Genomic DNA, 21,408 nt, shown 5'->3' on the forward strand with positions numbered 1-21,408 from the left:
TTCCCCTTTTCTCCAAGTTTTTTTTTTCTCCAGGGTTATAATCAACATGAAAATCCAGACTACTGTCCTCATGAGAGCTTTGAAATACAGGGTGTTCAATAAAAATTTATTGAGCCACTCTGGCCATCTGTCACTGGGTTAGACATCATATCATGCACTGAGAAGGACTGAAGTTATGCAAGGGAAGAATCTTCTATCCTTTAGGCCAGAGAGACTACCTAGTAACCACGGCAGTAGTGATTCAAAGTCAGCTTTGGTGATCTCTCACCATAGTTTATATTTCTACCCAAACTCAAGGAGGGGAGCCAGAAAAAAAAATTGACTTTTTTACACAGAGAGACACACAGACACACACAGACACACACAGACACACACAGACACACACACACATACACACACACACACACACACACACACACACACACACACACAGAGTCATGAGATTCACCTGAAAACCAAAGAGAGATGAACAGTTTAGCTCAAGAGAAAGGTGTAACAGGGATCTGAAAAACAGCTTAGTAGAGATTGGCTAAGTAACCTCTACATCAGCTTCAGGACCACTTAGATCAAAGACAGGAAATCAGAAAGCCTCCAGCTTCATATACAGCAGCAGTGATGTGACCAACTAAACACTGATGGGAGACTGGGAGATAGAAGATGCAATAAGGACCCAAAGGTGACAGTAGGGTGCTTGAGGACCCTCCCCTGGCCTGCATGAGTGACTGTACAAGGCATACCCGTAGAAGGCCTGAATGATTGGTTTCACTAAGTGTGTTTGTACAGTTGCTCTCCTTGAGTGGCTGCTATACCTGTGGGGCTTGGCCTGGCGATCAGTGATTGTGAAAGTGCCACACAGGTGTCACTCGGGAGTCGATTAGAACCGTTGAATCTTGAGCCCAATTTTAAATGTTATGACACAGAATAAACTCCCAGGTCACCCCCGACTCTGCCCCTGCCTGCCCTCAGCTAGAGCTTCCCCAGGGTGTGGTTAGGATTCAGAGCCTTAGGCATGTGGATGGAGTAATAGAAACAGGTGTAGGGTTTGGGAGAAGGCCACAGATGCTCACTGAGGCAGAACGAGGGCTCACCCCTTCAGAGTCCACTGCCAATTTCTAGTTCAGCTCCCTTCCCACTGCCTCCCTAGTGTTTGCCTCCGACCTTCCTTTCATCCAGTCTTGCCGCTCTCCTAAAGTCAGCCTCCAGTCTCCATCAAGGAAGACAGCATTCCTACCCCCTGTGTATTTTCAAAAGGTTTGTTTTGTTTTTGTTTTATTTATTTATTTTTTTGTTTTGATCTTTTTGTTTTGTTTTTGTTTTTTTTATAAAATTGCAACTTCTCACACTTTTGACTAGCCCCCTTTTTGGAAGGAGGATTCAGTATTTAAGGCTGTATTATTCTGTTGTTTACTTGATGCAAATACATCTGGGGATCCTGGGAGATTCTGCTTTCTAGAAAAGAGCAGCTAATTTTGTGATTCATGGGAAATTGAAGCAAATCTCATTTTTCTTTTTTTTAAATCATGAAAGAAAAGCCCCCATGATATTCATGGGATAATTTGAAAAGTCTAACTCACCATAGAAATCACTAAATTCATCAAGCAGGGTTGTCGCAGCAGAATAAATTATAAGGAGAATAAATAATAGGAAGGGAGGGAGGGAGGAAGGAGAGCAGAGATAACCCAGAGGAAGTGCCAAGTTATTACAGTGTCTATGGAGTACTACGCAGCACACTCATACTCATGTGAATTATTAACCAAGAAAATGAATAAGCAGCAGCAGGAAGCTCACTGGCTCTCTAAGTGTAGTCTGGGAAACGTCAGCATCATCCTTGCCTGGGAAACTATAAAAAGGTAGACTCGTAGGCTCTACCTCAAAAATTCCACACTGGGTGGGAGATCCAGTGAGCCATGTTCTGAAGCTCACAGGGTTATTGGAATTTGAAAAGCACCAATGCCATGTAGTTTAACCCACCAGGAAGTGCATGCAGGGTCAGGTTAACCCACCAGGAAGTGCATGCAGGGTCAGGTTGACCCACCAGGAAGGCAGAGCAGGGCAAGGATCCTAGGAACTTCCCTAGAAGAACTAGAACATACTACAAGTGTTCCTGACTTACAGTATGGATCTTATAATCAGAGGCAAAAAATGAGAAGTCTTACTGTTTAAATATCCAAAGAAAAGGCAGGATTTCGATGTAGAACACTTGGTAGCGATATAACAGTGGTAGAACACTTCCTTTTTTTTTTATTATTATTAACTTGAGTATTTCTTATATACATTTCGAGTGTTATTCCCTTTCCCGGTATGCGGGCAAACATCCCCCTCCCCCCTCCCCTTCCTTATGGGTGTTCCCCTCCCAACCCTCCCCCCCATTGCCGCCCTCCCCCCACCAGTCTAGTTCACTGGGGGTTCAGTCTTAGCAGGACCCAGGGCTTCCCCTTCCACTGGTGCTCTTACTAAGATATTCATTGCTACCTATGAGGTCAGAGTCCAGGGTCAGTCCATGTATAGTCTTTAGGTAGTGGCTTAGTCCCTGGAAGCTCTGGTTGCTTGGCATTGTTGTACATATGGGGTCTCAAGCCCCTTCAAGCTCTTCCAGTTCTTTCTCTGATTCCTTCAACGGGGGTCCTATTCTCAGTTCAGTGGTTTGCTGTTGGCATTCGACTCTGTATTTGCTGTATTCTGGCTGTGTCTCTCAGGAGCGATCTACATCCGGCTCCTGTCGGTCTGCACTTCTTTGCTTCATCCATCTTGTCTAATTGGGTGGCTGTATATGTATGGGCCACATGTGGGGCAGGCTCTGAATGGGTGTTCCTTCAGTCTCTGTTTTAATCTTTGCCTCTCTCTTCCCTGCCAAGGGTATTCTTGTTCCCCTTTTAAAGAAGGAGTGAAGCATTCACATTTTGATCATCCGTCTTGAGTTTCATTTGTTCTAGGCATCTAGGGTAATTCAAGCATTTGGGCTAATAGCCACTTATCAATGAGTGCATACCATGTACGTCTTTCTGTGATTGGGTTAGCTCACTCAGGATGATATTTTCCAGTTCCAACCATTTGCCTAAGAATTTCATAAAGTCGTTGTTTTTGATAGCTGAGTAATATTCCATTGTGTAGATGTACCACATTTTCTGTATCCATTCCTCTGTTGAAGGGCATCTGGGTTCTTTCCAGCTTCTGGCTATTATAAATAAGGCTGCGATGAACATAGTGGAGCACGTGTCTTTTTTATATGTTGGGGCATCTTTTGGGTATATGCCCAAGAGAGGTATAGCTGGATCCTGAGGCAGTTCAATGTCCAATTTTCTGAGGATCCTCCAGACTGATTTCCAGAATGGTTGTACCAGTATGCAATCCCACCAACAATGGAGGAGTGTTCCTCTTTCTCCACATCCTCGCCAGCATCTGCTGTCCCCTGAGTTTTTGATCTTAGCCATTCTCACTGGTGTGAGGTGAAATCTCAGGGTTGTTTTGATTTGCATTTCCCTTATGACTAAAGATGTTGAACATTTCTTTAGGTGTTTCTCAGCCATTCGGCATTCCTCAGCTGTGAATTCTTTGTTTAGCTCTGAACACCATTTGTTAATAGGGTTATTTGTTTCCCTGCGGTCTAACTTCTTGAGTTCTTTGTATATTTTGGATATAAGGCCTCTATCTGTTGTAGGATTGGTAAAGATCTTTTCCCAATCTGTTTGCCGTTTTGTGCTAACCACAGTGTCCTTTGCCTTACAGAAGCTTTGCAGTTTTATGAGATCCCATTTGTCGATTCTTGATCTTAGAGCATAAGCCATTGGTGTTTTGTTCAGGAAATTTTTTCCAGTGCCCATGTGTTCCAGATGCTTCCCTAGTTTTTCTTCTATTAGTTTGAGTGTGTCTGGTTTGATGTGGAGGTCCTTGATCCACTTGGACTTAAGCTTTGTACAGGATGATAAGCATGGATCGATCTGCATTCTTCTACATGTTGACCTCCAGTTGAACCAGCACCATTTGCTGAAAATGTTATCTTTTTTCCATTTGATGGTTTTGGCTCCTTTGTCAAAAATCAAGTGACCATAGGTGTGTGGGTTCATTTCTGGGTCTTCAATTCTATTCCATTGGTCTATCTGTCTGTCTCTGTACCAATACCATGCAGTTTTTATCACTATTGCTCTGTAATACTGCTTGAGTTCAGGGATAGTGATTCCCGCTGAAGTCCTTTTATTGTTGAGGATAGCTTTAGCTATCCTGGGTTTTTTGTTATTCCAGATGAATTTGCAAATTGTTCTGTCTAACTCTTTCAAGAATTGGATTGGTATTTTGATGGGGATTGCATTCAATCTGTAGATTGCTTTTGGTAAAATGGCCATTTTTACTATATTAATCCTGCCAATCCATGAGCATGGGAGATCTTTCCATCTTCTGAGGTCTTCTTCAATTTCCTTCTTCAGTGTCTTGAAGTTCTTATTGTACAAATCTTTTACTTGCTTGGTTAAAGTCACACCGAGGTACTTTATATTATTTGGGTCTATTATGAAGGATGTCGTTTCCCTAATTTCTTTCTCGGCTTGTTTCTCTTTTGTATAGAGGAAGGCAACTGATTTATTTGAGTTAATTTTATAACCAGCCACTTTGCTGAAGTTGTTTATCAGCTTTAGTAGTTCTCTGGTGGAACTTTTGGGATCACTTAAATATACTATCATATCATCTGCAAATAGTGATATTTTGACTTCTTCTTTTCCGATCTGTATCCCCTTGACCTCCTTTTGTTGTCTGATTGCTCTGGCTAGAAATTCAAGAACTATATTGAATAAGTAGGGAGAGAGTGGGCAGCCTTGTCTAGTCCCTGATTTTAGTGGGATTGCTTCAAGTTTCTCTCCATTTAGTTTAATGTTAGCAACTGGCTTGCTGTATATGGCTTTTACTATGTTCAGGTATGGGCCTTGAATTCCTATTCTTTCCAGGACTTTTATCATGAAGGGGTGTTGAATTTTGTCAAATGCTTTCTCAGCATCTAATGAAATGATCATGTGGTTTAGTTCTTTCAGTTTGTTTATATAATGGATCACGTTGATGGTTTTCCGTATATTAAACCATCCCTGCATGCCTGGGATGAAGCCTACTTGGTCATGGTGGATGATTGTTTTGATGTGCTCTTGGATTCGGTTTGCCAGAATTTTGTTGAGTATTTTTGCGTCGATATTCATAAGGGAAATTGGTTTGAAGTTCTCTTTCTTTGTTGTGTCTTTGTGTGGTTTAGGTATAACAGTAATTGTGGCTTCTTAGAAGGTATTCGGTAGTGCTCCATCTGTTTCAATTTTGTGGAATAGTTTGAATAATATTGGTATGAGGTCTTCTATGAAGGTTTGATAGAATTCTGCACTGAACCCGTCTGGACCTGGGCTCTTTTTGGTTGGGAGACCTTTAATGACTGCTTCTATTTTTTTAGGAGTTATGAGGTTGTTTAACTGGTTTATCTGTTCCTGATTTAACTTCGGTACCTGGTATCTGTCTAGGAAATTGTCCATTTCCTGAAGATTTTCAAGTTTTGTTGAATATAGGTTTTTATAGTAAGATCTGATGATTTTTTGAATTTCCTCTGAATCTGTTGTTATGTCTCCCTTTTCATTTCTGATTTTGTTAATTTGGACACACTCTCTGGGTCCTCTCGTTAGTCTGGCTAAGGGTTTATCTATCTTGTTGATTTTTCTCAAAGAACCAACTTTTGGTTCTGTTGATTCTTTCTATGGTCCTTTTTGTTTCTACTTGGTTGATTTCAGCTCTGAATTTGATTATTTCCTGCCTTCTACTCCTCCTGGGTGTATTTGCTTCTTTTTGTTCTAGAGCTTTTAGGTGTGCTGTCAAGCTGCTGACATATGCTCTTTCCTGTTTCTTTCTGCAGGCACTCAGCGCTATGAGTTTTCCTCTTAGCACAGCTTTCATTGTGTCCCATAAGTTTGGGTATGTTGTACCTTCATTTTCATTAAATTCTAAAAAGTTTTTAATTTCTTTCTTTATTTCTTCCTTGAACAGGTTATCATTGAGTAGAGCATTGTTCAATTTCCACGTATATGTGGGCATTCTTCCCTTATTGTTATTGAAGACCAGTTTTAGGCCGTGGTGGTCCAATAGCACGCATGGGATTATTTCTATCTTTCTGTACCTGTTGAGGCCCGTTTTTTGACCAATTATATGGTCAATTTTGGAGAAAGTACCATGAGGAGCTGAGAAGAAGGTATATCCTTTTGCTTTAGGATAGAATGTTCTATAAATATCTGTTAAGTCCATTTGGCTCATGACTTCTCTTAGTCTGTCTACATCTCTGTTTAATTTCTGTTTCCATGATCTGTCCATTGATGAGAGTGGGTTGTTGAAATCTCCCACTATTATTGTGTGAGGTGCAATGTGTGTTTTGAGCTTTAGTAAGGTTTCTTTTACATATGTAGGTGCCCTTGTATTTGGGGCATAGATATTTAGGATTGAGAGTTCATCTTGGTGGATTTTTCCTTTGATGAATATGAAGTGTCCTTCCTTATCTTTTTTGATGACTTTTAGTTGAAAATTGATTTCATTTGATATTAGAATGGCTACTCCAGCTTGCTTCTTCTGACCATTTGCTTGGAAAATTGTTTTCCAGCCTTTCACTCTGAGGTAATGTCTGTCTTTGTCTCTGAGGTGTGTTTCCTGTAGGCAGCAGAATGCAGGGTCCTCGTTGCGTATCCAGTTTGTTAATCTATGTCTATTTATTGGGGAGTTGAGGCCATTGATGTTGAGAGATATTAAGGAATAATGATTATTGCTTCCCGTTATATTCATATTTGGATGTGAGGTTATGTTTGTGTGCTTTCATTCTCTTTGTTTTGTTGCCAAGACGATTAGTTTCTTGCTTCTTCTAGGGTATAGCTTGCCTCCTTATGTTGGGCTTTACCATTTATTATCCTTTGTAGTGCTGGATTTGTAGAAAGATATTGTGTAAATTTGGTTTTGTCATGGAATATCTTGGTTTCTCCATCTATGTTAATTGAGAGTTTTGCAGGATACAGTAACCTGGGCTGGCATTTGTGTTCTCTTAGGGTCTGTATAACATCAGTCCAGGATCTTCTGGCCTTCATAGTTTCTGGCGAAAAGTCTGGTGTGATTCTGATAGGTCTGCCTTTATATGTTACTTGACCTTTTTCCCTTACTGCTTTTAATATTCTTTCTTTATTTTGTGCGTTTGGTGTTTTGACTATTATGTGACGGGAGGTGTTTCTTTTCTGGTCCAATCTATTTGGAGTTCTGTAGGCTTCTTGTATGCCTATGGGTATCTCTTTTTTTAGGTTAGGGAAGTTTTCTTCTATGATTTTGTTGAAGATATTTACTGGTCCTTTGAGCTGGGAGTCTTCACTCTCTTCTATACCTATTATCCTTAGGTTTGACCTTCTCATTGAGTCCTGGATTTCCTGTATGTTTTGGACCAGTAGCTTTTTCCCGCTTTACATTATCTTTGACAGTTGAGTCAATGATTTCTATGGAATCTTCTGCTCCTGAGATTCTCTCTTCCATCTCTTGTATTCTGTTGGTGAAGCTTGTATCTACAGCTCCTTGTCTCTTCTTTTGGTTTTCTATATCCAGGGTTGTTTCCATGTGTTCTTTCTTTATTGCTTCTATTTCCATTTTTAATTCCTTCAACTGTTTGATTGTGTTTTCCTGGAATTCTTTCAGGGATTTTTGTGACTCCTCTCTATGGGCTTCTACTTGTTTATTTATGTTTTCCTGGAATTCTTTCAGGCATTTTTGCGATTCCTCTCTGTAGGCTTCTACTTGTTTATTAATGTTTTCCTGTGTTTCTCTAAGGGAGTTCTTCACGTCTTTCTTGAAGTCCTCCAGCATCATGATCAAATATGATTTTGAAACTAGATCTTGCTTTTCTGGTGTGTTTGGACATTCCATGTTTGTTTTGGTGGGAGAATTGGGCTCCGATGATGCCATGTAGTCTTGGTTTCTGTTGCTTGGGTTCCTGCGCTTGCCTCTTGCCATCAGATTATCTCTAGTGTTACTTTGTTCTGCTATTTCTGACAGTGGCTAGACTGTTCTATAAGCCTGTGTGTCAGGAGTGCTGTAGACCTGTTTTACTGTTTTCTTTCAGCCAGTTATGGGGACAGAGTGTTCTGCTTTCGTGCGTGTAGTTTTTCCTCTGTATAGGTCTTCAGCTGTTCCTGTGGGCCTGTGTCTTGAGTTCACCAGGCAGGTCACTTGCAGCATACAAGTTGGTCTTACCTGTGGTCCCGAGGCTCAAGTTCACTCGCGGGGTGCTGCCCATGGGCTCTCTGCAGCGGCAGCAACCAGGAAGACCTGTGCCGCCCCTTCTGGGAGCTTCAGTGCACCAGGGTTCCAGATGGCCTTTGGTGTTTTCCTCTGGCGTCCGAGATGTATGTACAGAGAGCAGTCTCTTCTGGTTTCCCAGGCTTGTCTGCCTCTCTGAAGGTTTAGCTCTCCCTCCCATGGGATTTGGGTGCAGAGAACTGTTTATCCTGTCTGTTTCCTTCAGGTTCCGGCGGTGTCTCAGGCAGGGGTCCTGCCGCTCCTGGGCCCTCCCCCACGGGAGCCCAGAGGCCTTATACAGTTTCCTCTTGGGCCAGGGATGTGGGCAGGGGTGGGCAGTGTTGGTGGTCTCTTCCGCTCTGCAGCCTCAGGAGTGCCCACCTGACCAGGCGGTGAGGTCTCTTTCCCACGGGGTCTGGTAGAACACTTCCTTGACAGGGTTTAACTGTCAGCACCACAAATAAAAATAGTATATTTCAGACATAAAGTCCCGCTAGAGGAACTAGGAAGATGACTTAGTTGCTAAAAGTCCACCACACAATTCTGAGGGCCCACGTTACCCCGAGCACCCATGTGAAAAGCCAGTGTAGTAGCATGTGCTTATAATCCCAGTGCTAGCAAGGCAGAGACAAGGAGGATCCTGGCGCTCGCTGGCTGGTGAATAGTGGCAAACAGTGAGCTCAAAGTTAAGTGAGAAAGCCTGTCTCTAAAATGGAAGATGATAAAGACACCTTTGACTCTCTCGTGTGCATGTGCCTCCCCACGACTCACACGTGCATCGACATATAATCTCTCTCACGCCCATGCATGCACTCTTACAAGAAGACAAGAGAGATAAAATTTGATTCCCAGGGTGAATCTAAACAGTGGGAATACTGAGATATTTATTGGCCTGTGGTTTCACACGGTGCAGATACAACAAAGACCCTGGCAATTTTCTCTGAAGAGGCACACATGGTGTTGCTTGTTTTTAGTTTAAGGCTTCAAAAAAATAGCTCTGCCATTGGGCCATTTTGTTTCAGTCTTGTTAACCTACAGTTTCAGTTTACAAAGCACTTAATGAGCAGAGCATCTCTTATCCACCCTGTAGTACACTCAGCCCTTTCAACTAATGGATGAATTTCTACCCCTTCCAAGTACTCACTTATAAGATACATCTGAGTTCCCTTTTTGTATGCAAACTGACAAATCATGCAATTAGGCCTTGCCCACGTCTCCAGAACAAGGGGCCAGAATAGACACAGGTCAGGTCTGTGCAATTTTTACGTTCAGGCATCCATTAAACCAGCCAGCCGTGGGAGACTCACTTAAGTAAAGCGCATGATTCTTTAACAGCTGCTTTGCCACACAAAGAAAGCCAGCATTATGATACCTCCCTGAAGCCTCTGTTTCTTTTGAATCAAACTTTCAATGTCAGAACTGAGATTAAAATGATGTCACTTATTACATACCAATGCCCTTCTCTCTCCTCCCAGGTCTATTCCGCAGGGCCCCCAGAATCAGATGATGAAAGTTACCTTTTAAGGTTTACACAATATTGATGATGTGTCCCGGTAGTGGCGTGTCAACAAGTAGCTGAAAAAGTCTGACCATGAATGAATCTCAGCAGGCCAGGCTCCAAGGACTGGGGACGTAGCCCAGGTTCCATCCAAATCTAGATGTAGAGTAATCTAATCCAAGTGACTTCGCATCTAGGGCCACTTAGTGAGGTTTACCACAAATTGTGATAAAAGACAAAAAGGATGGGTGACACTCAGGTCAAACATGCTCCAGGAGCTGTAAGAACACACAATGCATCCCATGTGCTCTTTAGTGGGTGAACCCCAAAATACTGTTTTACCTCACTTCTATTGAGTGAAATACTGAGGCTAGAAAAATCACAGATGCTCACAAGCTTTTCTTCACGGGGATGGGCTTCTTCCTTGGTGAGTCATTCTGTCCCTTAGACCAGTCAATTCTGGAAGAACAACTCCCTCATTGAGACCTAGAACCCGGTCACTCTCGTAATCTCTATCCGATGCCATGACTGCCTTAGGCCTCAATTACAACAGGTCCTCCTTGGCACTTACGTTAAATAATGAATATGCAAATTAGTTCCTTGTTCCAGCTCCCTACCTTAAACGAAGCATGGCCTCAGAGTATGGGGTTGGTGTGGCAGGGGTCTCAGTTTCATTTACCATACCTTCGCCTCCCTCTGATTTCCAGGTCTACTAGATGTCGAGGCCAGGCAGATTTGTTTACAACATAACAGCTGAACCTGCCCGTTTGCCTTGCCTCCGTGGTACGTTGTTACCTCTGAGCTAGATGGCTCTAGCATCGAACGGGCTACCACACAGCCACTCCTTAGTTAACCTGCTTTACCATCCACTCACTCCTTCTTAAAACACAAACATCTCTGTCTTCTCTTGATGAGGGCGCACAAGTTATTCTTCAGTGATAGGTTCCTGGGGGTGGGGAGGGGGATCAGAAATAACAAAAAAGATAGGAAACTTGGGGTCAGGAGACCTTGCCTAAGCTACAACTTATGCCAAGCAAGTTTACTAAAAACAGCATCTTATGTATGGTCTGCAGGGGTTAGGGCCAGCAGAGAGCTTTCCTACAATGGGACAAAGTCAGCAGGAAAGTAATCAAGTAATGGCATCCAAAGTGAACAGAGGAGACCTCAAGTATGCCACAGACCAGGTGCCCAGTGGTCCTGGGACTGATAATTACTGCCCTTCAAGAGAGTGAAAAGTCAGGCTCCTAGGATTCAGAAGCCCAGACCCTGAAGGCCACCCCAGGCCGTTACTGGCATTGTCAAGCATGTTCCTGGTTGTACACATGAATCTTAGTTCCTTCTTACACATCAGGGAAAATCTGAGACAGGCCCAGCCCACAACACTCGCTGCTTCCATTTTGCCGCCTTCTTATTTTCCCCTGACATGACTGCAAACATTTAGACAACACGTGTATGTGTGCAGACAGACCATTCACACACACACACACACACACACACACACACACACACACACACACATTTCTCAACTCAGGTGTCTTCTGTGGCTCTTCACTACCCTCCAAGCAAATTCCAGATTCAGAAACTTTAATACATTGACGATAAAATTCTGCAAATTCTCACGTCTCCAATCCTCCATGTCTTTTCCCACCTTCCTGCTTCGTTCCATAGTCCCGGGGACAATTATCGCCACGTGACCTGCCCCTATCCGTGAATGGGTTTGTTTATAGACATTCCTTCTCCACTGACTCCTTCACCCCACCAGTGCCTGTCAAACTACCACATTCTGCAAGTTCAGGCCCACTGCCCCTTACTGAGGATTGCAATGTGTGATTTTATCGACTCTCATAGGTTTAGTAATTCTTCTATCATTGTATATCAGTCTGCTTCATGTCAACATTTACTGTTTCACTCCCCTAGTAGATGATCACATCTGTGGAACTGTGTTGTAACTAACTCTTTTTCTGTTAGCCCTTACGGTAACCAGTACAGAGCATGGCATGGAGACAGGGTTTGCAAATGTGTTTGAGTGTATGCTATTAACTTCTATAATAACACCAATAACTCTCTCTCTCTCTCTCTCTCTCTCTCTCTCTCTCTCTCTCTTTCTCCACACACACACACACACACACACACACACACAGAGAGAGAGAGAGAGAGAGAGAGAGAGAGAGAGAGAGAGAGAGAGAGAGAGAGAGAAAGTGGGGGGTCCCAACACAAAACAAAATATAAGTCTTATTTAAGAGCATTGGGAACCGATTGCCCAGCTTTTTCATCCTATGATGCAGGTAAGGCCCCCACTTTCTCCACGGAACTCCGTGCAAAGAGTCCAACTGTGATGAACATGTAACTTGCAAACCCCCAGAAAAGCTCTTAGCCATTTTCCTTTGGGTACACTGACCTTGTCCTGGAAGAAAACAATTGATCCAGGTGTCTATAAGAGTTCTCCACCCTAAGGCACATGCACACATCCCTGAGACAGTCACATGAGGCTCCCTGACTTGCATTAATGTCAGTGGTGCCATTTAATCCAATGGGTCCCAAATTGGCCAGTTTTTCTGACCTCCCACTCAGTAGTGGCCTTGGGGCTCATATTTTCCTGGACAATCACGTTAAGTGCTACAGAGGTTGAAAGGGGCTTTCTATGCTGGCCACTCCATTAAACTCTGTTGATAGTTCACAGTTCTGGTTACAGGCCTCTGCTCAGAGCACAAGGCCACCTTCCTTTTAGTCTGGGCTCTCCTGTCTGTTTTCAAGCTAGATAAGAACAAACGCCTGTCTGTATTTTCCTCAGTATAGCAAGGACACTTCTTGATCGAGAAAGTACATAAAGCTCAAAGGTGACAAGTTGCACCAATGCCATGAAAGCCCTAACATTTTACATGAAAATCTCAGCAAAACCAACATTGGGATTTAAGGGGGAAAGTAGACACTGGAGCGGCGTTAGTGGGAATTTTAAATTGTTAAATGAGAAACAAAATTCTTTTTCTGTGTTATCTCAGATGGTTCCTTCCTGAGAGTGTTCTGGAAGCCAGAACCATCTTAACCTTTCATTGGTGAGAACTGTTCAACAGACTGGTAATCTATGCCCTTTATTTCAAATAAGCAGCCAACATTATCCACAATGCTTTGACGTCTTTCTTTCTCTGTAGACTTGTTTGCTGAAGGAAGCACAGAAAACACTTTCCTGGCTTTAGCTCTCAGATCTTCTTTCCTTGGCAAAATATATTTATAAAGAGCTGCATGCATTGCATGTCCTACAGTAGGTCAGTAGGAGAAATGGGACGATAACCCATTCTTTCATTCTCACAGCAGAACATTGCTGCTTGCCATCGACAACGACCCTAATAAAGCCACACTTGAGTGGTGTCTTTGTTTATAGAGAGACTGATTGATTGATTGATTGATTGGCTGACTTACTGATTGATTCTTATAAATGTCTGCATATCAGGGGCATGAATAATACAAGTCCACTTAGGTCCACACAGACCCCACATTCAGAGAGGAGCTGTTGTCAGAGAGCCCCAGCAACAGAAAATGGTGGCAAAGGAAGGCAACATTGCCCTCCATGGTTTTATAACTTCTTGCCCTCTGGTGGTTTTATAGTTTCTTTATCCCCATCTCTTTGCATTTGAAAGTACAAGCTCTATAAGTTGACTTGTACAGAACAAAGCGTCAGCTCCCCTTGAATGGCAACAATGTGTCTCTAGTTCTTTTCCTGTACCTTAAGGAACAGGACTGAGCTCTGCTCTGAGTGTACTGTATTCATTGAGTTGGTCCATTGATCTCATGTAACTGAGATTTAAGAAAAAAGGAAAGAAAAAAGGAAAAGAAAAAAGGAAAAAATTAACTGGTGTAACTGGCAGCACACGTGTTTCTTATCCACAAAGCCCTGGGTTTGCTCCCTAATCCCACAAAAGGAAAGAAAGAAGAGGAAAGGAGGGAAAAAAGAAGAGAGAGAGGGAAGCAATAGGGATTAGGGGCTGGGGCATAGTTTAGTGGGAGAGCACTTGCGTAGAAAGGGTTAACAATTTCCTTCTGCTCTGTTTCTGGCATTGGACAATTAAATAAGTGAATAGTCCTAGAGATAAATGGGACCCAGCTCAGCAGTGATCTGCCTGGAGGAGGGCCTTCTTTGGGTAGTTTGTATAGCAAAACGGTTACCAGATACGGAAGTAGACCTGGGGTGCTGGTGCTGGGGAAATCGAGTCCTGCTTGCACTAAGGTTGCTAGCCTATTTGTTTGTATGAAGGGCCTTTCTGTTCTCGTCTACCGTGTAGTACTTCATTTCCAGGTCAGATTTTTTTTCTTCATCTTGTCTTTTCTTCCTTCCTTCCCTCCTTCCTTCATTTCTTTCTTTCTTCCTTCCTTCCTTTCCTTCTTCCTTCCTTCCTTCCTTCCTTTCTTTCTTTCTTTCTTTCTTTCTTTCTTTCTTTCTTTCTTTCTTTCTTTCTTTCTTTCTGGGGGAATGGAACTACAGACAAAAACTGTAAATCCATAATACTTCTTCCCAAGCTTGGCTTACAGGACCTTCAGTAGGACCCAGCAATGTGCCTTTCATGGGCTCTGCTTCTAAACAAGGGGAGGCTGCAGTGTAAACCATCAAACAACAAAGAAAGCTTTACTCTGCTTATCTTTAATATACCCTTCAGAGGTAGAGTCCCATGCAAATGAACGGAATCACGTCTCTGTCATTCTTCTGATCTCAAGAACTGGGTTACCTGCTTCTGAGTTTAAAATCTCCCAGAAAGCCTTCTTGGAGCCACTCTGCCGCTGTCGCACAAAGAGCAGATTCTCTAGAATTCCTGTGTGTCTAGACCTCCGCTCCCACCTCAAACTGAGGTGCGCGCCCCAGTCACCACCCCAGAGGTTTCTAGAAGGCACTTACCTCACCAACACATTAGGAATACATTAAGGCCTGCTGTATATCCACCCTTATCCCCTTCTTCCCTGCAGCCCTCACCCTGCAGCCCCGCCTGAGACCAGGATTCATGGCCTCTGACTTCATTCAACTTGGAAACTAGCAAACGGTGAGAGTGACCAAGAAACTTGTCATCAGGCAGGGCCTTTGTGAAATGGCAGTGTAATTAGCCATTTCATATTTTTGTTATTTCTTTTGCGATTCACGTTAAAAATATGTTCCATGAATGACTGCCTGCTGGGAGTAAGGAGCCCCTGTCACTCAGCAGTCGTTCAGTGAACTAATAAATATCTGCGCCAGCAATCTCGCCTCCTGCCTCAGTTCCCTCTTCCCACCCGACAGCTGTGAGACCAGACCCCCACGCCACTCTCCACACTCCGTGGGGTCATATGGATTACCAAACCAGGAAGGGAACCTCGCCCACCGGGGAGTCTCCACTCTGCAAGCTTCCTTCAGAGGCCACTCTGCCTCCTGTCTATGAGGTCACCCAAAGACGGGCGTGGAAGGCTATCTTCAAGCACGCGTTATCATAAGCAGCCAATCCCCTGAGAGGATTTCAGCTTTGGAGACTCCTAAGGGGAAAATGCCACTTCATCCACTAAGCCACATCAGCTGGAGCTGGGAGGCACCCAGCTCACATCTGCAGAACAGCTCGGACCAGGACCGTATGTTCTGTCAGCGCTTAGGTGGGGCCCACTCTGCGGCCCTAGCCAAAATTTCAACCGGGTCCTCCCTGCTTCCCACCCTGGCCCATGTTCATCATCTTTACTGAGCATCTCAGGAAAGAAACAGTAACCTCCCCTAAGAGGCTCACCCATCTTCGTCTGCCTTAGGAAAACAGGCTGGAACCATCAAAACATGACAGGGGTAAAAGCTATTTGGGAACCAGCTCTGTAGTCATCTTTTCTCATGACGTGGCCTTCTTACCCTGTGGATTGTTGAAGGGAGATAGAGCGGCAAAGAGCGATTAGCCTGCTCCTCCCCACAATAAAGCTGTGTTTTCATGTAGGACGAAGGGTTGTAACCCAGCCTATAACTGGAAATTTCAAAGAAAGAAGAAAATTCCATGGCAACACTAGGATCACCTCCCTCAGTCTGCACTTGGGGACCAGAGAACTATCTTTTTTTTTCTAGAACTTGCTGAGAGATTTTTTTTTTAAGAGGGTTCGTCTCATTTTGTATGCTGCTAGTGAGCTGCATCCCTAGGAGTGCATATTAGTGGTTTTAACGTCTTCGGAACTTATAAAAAGTCGGTCTTTCCTTCTGAGTGCAGTAGATAAACAGCAATAGAGATTAGAACGGCAAACCCACGGCTCCTGGAACAGAACTTGATCAGAAAGGATAAAACGCAAACCAGCGGTTTCGTTAGCCTGTCCTGGCTCTCTTGTTTTTAAGCAGTCTTGGTTTGAATCTACAAAACAATAATCACTTTAAAGCCCGGTATTTCAGTAAGGAAGGGTTGAGCACATGAACTTCAGTGGTGCTGCTCAAACTTGCTCTAGGAACAGGATTTTCTCGAAGCAGTAACGGCCTCCAATAGACGCCCTAACTGTGGTCCGGACTGCCAGGCATCTGATGTGCGGCTGGAGAGTGGTATGTTCTACTTCCCTAACTCATGAGGAATGTAACAAAAAAATCCACATATTTGTTTAAGGTCTTTCCCTCACACTTAAAATATTAGCTGAAGAAACTAAGTTTGCTTTAGAACAATTTGTGCAGACCCTTTAGAAACGAGCTAGCAAAGCCACGTGGAGACTGATGCCAAATAGGCTTTTGGTGGTTTGGGTGACGTTTTCTAACTGATTCTTGAAGGGCAGAGAGGATGTGTGAGCCTCCCTCAGCGTAGTACACTGCCAGCAAGCAAGCTGCCCTAAGCTGCCCGTCTCCAGCCCCTTCGACTTGTGTTAGGTTGTGGTGTCTTACCTGTACAAAGTAAAGCAGAATGATACAATGGTTAGTTTTATAAGTGATCACCTGTATAAATATATACGAATCTCCAAAAAGTTAGAGTGTTACAGTGATGGTTTATATCAATACCAAAATATGTTGCAATGAAAAAAAACAGTTGCAATAAATCATATAATCAGGGTTCCAATTTTTCCCCCAAAATCTCATTTGGCCCAAATTTTTTTAGACAGCTCCAATTATATGTATATATAAAGTAAATGAACAAATCAAACAGTAATACATCTCAAATTAATTTGATAAACATTATTTAGTATTCATTCAGTGGTACCATTTATTAAACATGTTTGCAAATTTGCATTCTAATAGAGGAATGTGGTACATTTTTAAATAAAGAATTATGTCTTGGCTTAATATTTGATACTATATCTTTAATGTTCTTCAGAATTTATCAATATCCTGACTTTATAAAGAGCAATGCTAAAAATGCCTCTTCACATAAATATGTAGTATAAAGTGGCAAGAGCAGGTTTAGGGTCATTTCAGAATTTGCTGGAAGTTCTGTCCTAACCCCAAATGAAAATTCATTTAAAGAATTTGTTTCATTGAAACTCAGATCAATAGCTCAAATGGCAATTTTTAAAATCAAGCATTCTAACCTGCTATAATCAATCTATAGGCATCTTAATGTGGTTCTTCCATCCTGAATATTGATGATAGAAATGCTAACTGTTTCTTTTCCATAACTAATATAAATATAATTAATATACAATATACAATAGCATATAACTTTATATAGGCAGAACACTTTGTATATACAGTAGAAACCCTGGGAGACATAATGAGAGTAGCCCTACTTATGAGCCGTGGTGTTTAAAGCGATGCTGCTTTGTTTCATGCAGTGTGACAACAGGATTGGTGTGCATGTTGTGTGTTGATAGCCTGCTCTTCAGTGAAACCATGGGATGCAACCCGCACACACTGCCAGAAACACCCTAGACTCATTATTTGTTTGATTTCGTATTAATTTTTGTTTTGGTGCCTTCAGAAATCTTAGTGTTGCCAAAATTTTTACAACGCCCATATTCTATTACAAGGCCCATGAGGTTACACCCCCATACTTTAAGAATCTGTGGTATGGATACATACTTTGGTATATACATTACAAAATACATACGCAATAATATATTATATATTACAAAATATATATGTATATACACTGTATGTATATTGAATGTACAAATCACACACATACATATATACATATATATTACAAAAAATCTGTTTGAACAGATATATGTAAAAAAAGGTAAATGCCTATTCTTGCATGCTGGGCAAAATTATCAGGAATATTTAATTTACTCTTTATAAGTTTCTATGGGGTATGACTTGAATTTTAATTCAGAATACCCAATACTTTACATTAAAAAGAAATACGTTGGGGCTGGAGAGATGGTGCCGAGCTTAAGAACACGTACTGCTCTTGAAGAGGATCCAGGTTCATTCCCAGCACACATAGGGCAACTCAGAACTGTCTGTTACTCCAGGGCAAGAAATCTTACAACCACTGGCCTCCACAGTCACGTATATAACTGCGGTGCACATAGACATATGAAAGCACACACACACAAATGAAAATGATACACAAATGTCTTTAAAGGAAGAAATATGGGCTAGAGGGATGGCTCTGTGGCTAAGGGCACTGACTGCTGTTACAGAGGTCCTGAGTTCAATTCCCAGCACCCACAGGGTGGCTCACAGCCATCTATAGCTGTAGTCCCATGAGATCTGATGCCCTGTTCTTGTGTGCAGATATCAACACAGACAAGACACCTGTATACATACAGTACATAAATAAACCTTAAAAAGTAAAGAATTATGTTTTTATTGAATATATTTTCCCTGAAACTGATTTCATGCACACTTCTGAATTGCATTGGCTCATTATTTTCTCCAGCACTAAAGATTCTGCTGCAGCCAGAAAGGTCTTGGTCCCTGAAGGCACTTTTACAGAGGAAGAGTCCAAAATGCCCCTTGCGAATGACAAAGACCTGTTGGAGTGTGGAGCATTAAAGAGCACCAATGGGCCACATCGATGTTCTAAAATTTTTCAGAGTAAATAATTTTGGGAAATATTGTAGAAATGCTTTATTAATTAAAACCCCACAAATTCAGAATTTATTAGGTCTTTGAGATGAGTAAAAACTGTCTTTTTGAATGTTGGTAATTATGATAGATTTATTTAGCATCAAGTAAACTGAATGTCAAGGTGAATATTTTATTTCCTGAGAGCCAAACGACTGAGCCTCTCAGGAACACGCAGTGTTCTTCCCTCTGTGGAGACTGCTCTGTGCACAGCCAGCACGTCACACTTACTTAATAAGCACATTTGATAATTATTATGGAGTGACCAGGTAGTACCGGTCTTACAAGCAAATAAAGTTGCTTCTTACTAATGGAAGTCATCAATGGTCTTGGAAGTCACCGTAGGAAAAGTGTTCTTTTCATTCTTTTTTTTTTTTTTTTTGGTTCTTTTTTTCGGAGCTGGGGACCGAACCCAGGGCCTTGCGCTTCCTAGGCAAGCGCTCTACCACTGAGCTAAATCCCCAGCCCCTGTTCTTTTCATTCTTAAAACTAACATAACTGTATTCTTCTCAGGCTTTGAGCTACACTTTTTTTCCTTTCCCTTGATTAGTCTGCAGGAATAGCATGTTCTAAAATGTCAGATTTAATTAACAAAGTTTATACAGACACGGGAAATGTTAGGTGAATTGTGATCGGAGACATTTCACCCAGAGACTGGGGTTCTTTACAAGCTTTGCTTTTTGAGTCAGTGATCTGAATTCATTGATGGCTTCTTTTCATGGCGATCAATTCGACGTCATTCCAACATGGAATGGTTCCTCCCATACACGTAATCTTTACTCTTCACATTCTTTTCACGACCGAATCTTAGGGAGCATTATTTCCTGCCATCATTGAGTTACTTTCCATTTACAGAGTTGTTTACAAAGAAAGAGCCTTGGGAAGCTCCAGAGAGTCAGAGGTCTTCACAGGTTCCTCATCAGCCAATGGCGGTCAGTCTCGATGGCTGAGGACAAGTGTGTGGCTACACGTTTCTCTTTGAAGATTTTCAGTTTTCTGTAGGTGAAGGGGTATTGAAGAGTAAGTCATATGTCACATACCTGACATCCTTCACAAACCATATCTTGAAGACCAGGGAAGCAGCCAGACAGTCTGCCATGCATTAGAAGTCAGAAGGCGACTTCCATAGGTAGTCTTCCTCTCGGAGATCTTTGTGAAGAAGGTGGTAGGGAGGAGAGCATGCACCATTCCAGAGCAGAGGCCTCATCGGGCTTCTAATATGGCGGCCCGCACACACACGGCGGCGCGGTGACATTGTCTTGGGTGTATATAGTAGACCTCCTGCCCTCTTTCCACTTGCTGCTGTTTGGATTCTTTTTCCCACGGCACGCACAGCCACAGGAAGCGTTAGTCAATAGGATACAATCAAATCAGGACGACAGGAGGACTGTACCGAAACATAACTCATTCCTTTTTTTTTTTTTAACTTGAGTATTTCTTATATACATTTCGAGTGTTATTCCCTTTCCCGGTTTCCGGGCAAACATCCCCCTCCCCCCTCCCCTTCCTTATGGGTGTTCCCCTCCCAATCCTCCCCCCATTGCCGCCCTCCCCCCATAGTCTAGTTCACTTGGGGTTCAGTCTTAGCAGGACCCAGGGCCTCCCCTTCCACTGGTGCTCTTACTAGGATATTCATTGCTACCTATGGGGTCAGAGTCCAGGGTCAGTCCATGTATAGTCTTTAGGTAGTGGCTTAGTCCTTGGAAGCTCTGGTTGCTTGGCATTGTTGTTCATATGGAGTCTCGAGCCCCTTCAAGCTCTTCCAGTTCTTTCTCTGATTCCTTCAACGGGGGTCCTATTCTCAGTTCAGTGGTTTGCTGTTGGCATTCGCCTCTGTATTTGCTGTATTCTGGCTGTGTCTCTCAGGAGCGATCTACATCCGGCTCCTGTCGGTCTGCACTTCTTTGCTTCATCCATCTTGTCTAATTGGATGGCTGTATATGCATGGGCCACATGTGGGGCAGGCTCTGAATGGGTGTTCCTTCAGTCTCTGTTTTAATCTTTGCCTCTCTCTTCCTTGCCAAGGGTATTCTTGTTCCCCTTTTAAAGAAGGAGTGAAGCATTCACATTTTGATCATCCATCTTGAGTTTCATTTGTTCTAGGCATCTAGGGTAATTCAAGCATTTGGGCTAATAGCCACTTATCAATGAGTGCATACCATGTATGTCTTTCTGTGATTGGGTTAGCTCACTCAGGATGATATTTTCCAGTTCCAACCATTTGCCTAAGAATTTCATAAAGTCATTGTTTTTGATAGCTGAGTAATATTCCATTGTGTAGATGTACCACATTTTCTGTATCCATTCCTCTGTTGAAGGGCATCTGGGTTCTTTCCAGCTTCTGGCTATTATAAATAAGGCTGCGATGAACATAGTGGAGCACGTGTCTTTTTTATATGTTGGGGCATCTTTTGGGTATATGCCCAAGAGAGGTATAGCTGGATCCTGAGGCAGTTCAATGTCCAATTTTCTGAGGAACCTCCAGACTGATTTCCAGAATGGTTGTAACAGTCTGCAACCCCACCAACAATGGAGGAGTGTTCCTCTTTCTCTGCATCCTCGCCAGCATCTGCTGTCACCTGAGTTTTTGATCTTAGCCATTCTCACTGGTGTGAGGTGATATCTCAGGGTTGTTTTGATTTGCATTTCCCTTATGACTAAAGATGTT

General features: G+C 42.7%; 1 long non-coding RNA gene across 1 annotated transcript; it reads left to right on the plus strand.

The window, feature by feature from the left end:
- The first annotated feature begins 13,970 nt into the window (after window positions 1-13,970).
- Window positions 13,971-18,728, plus strand: LOC134486769 (uncharacterized). The gene is made up of 2 exons (XR_010066155.1): window positions 13,971-16,283; window positions 18,553-18,728. It is a non-coding gene; the product is annotated as an uncharacterized LOC134486769 (long non-coding RNA).
- Window positions 18,729-21,408: the final 2,680 nt, after the last annotated feature.

This window comes from Rattus norvegicus, chromosome 4 (assembly GCF_036323735.1).
Source record: "Rattus norvegicus strain BN/NHsdMcwi chromosome 4, GRCr8, whole genome shotgun sequence".
Taxonomy (NCBI): domain Eukaryota; kingdom Metazoa; phylum Chordata; class Mammalia; order Rodentia; family Muridae; genus Rattus; species Rattus norvegicus.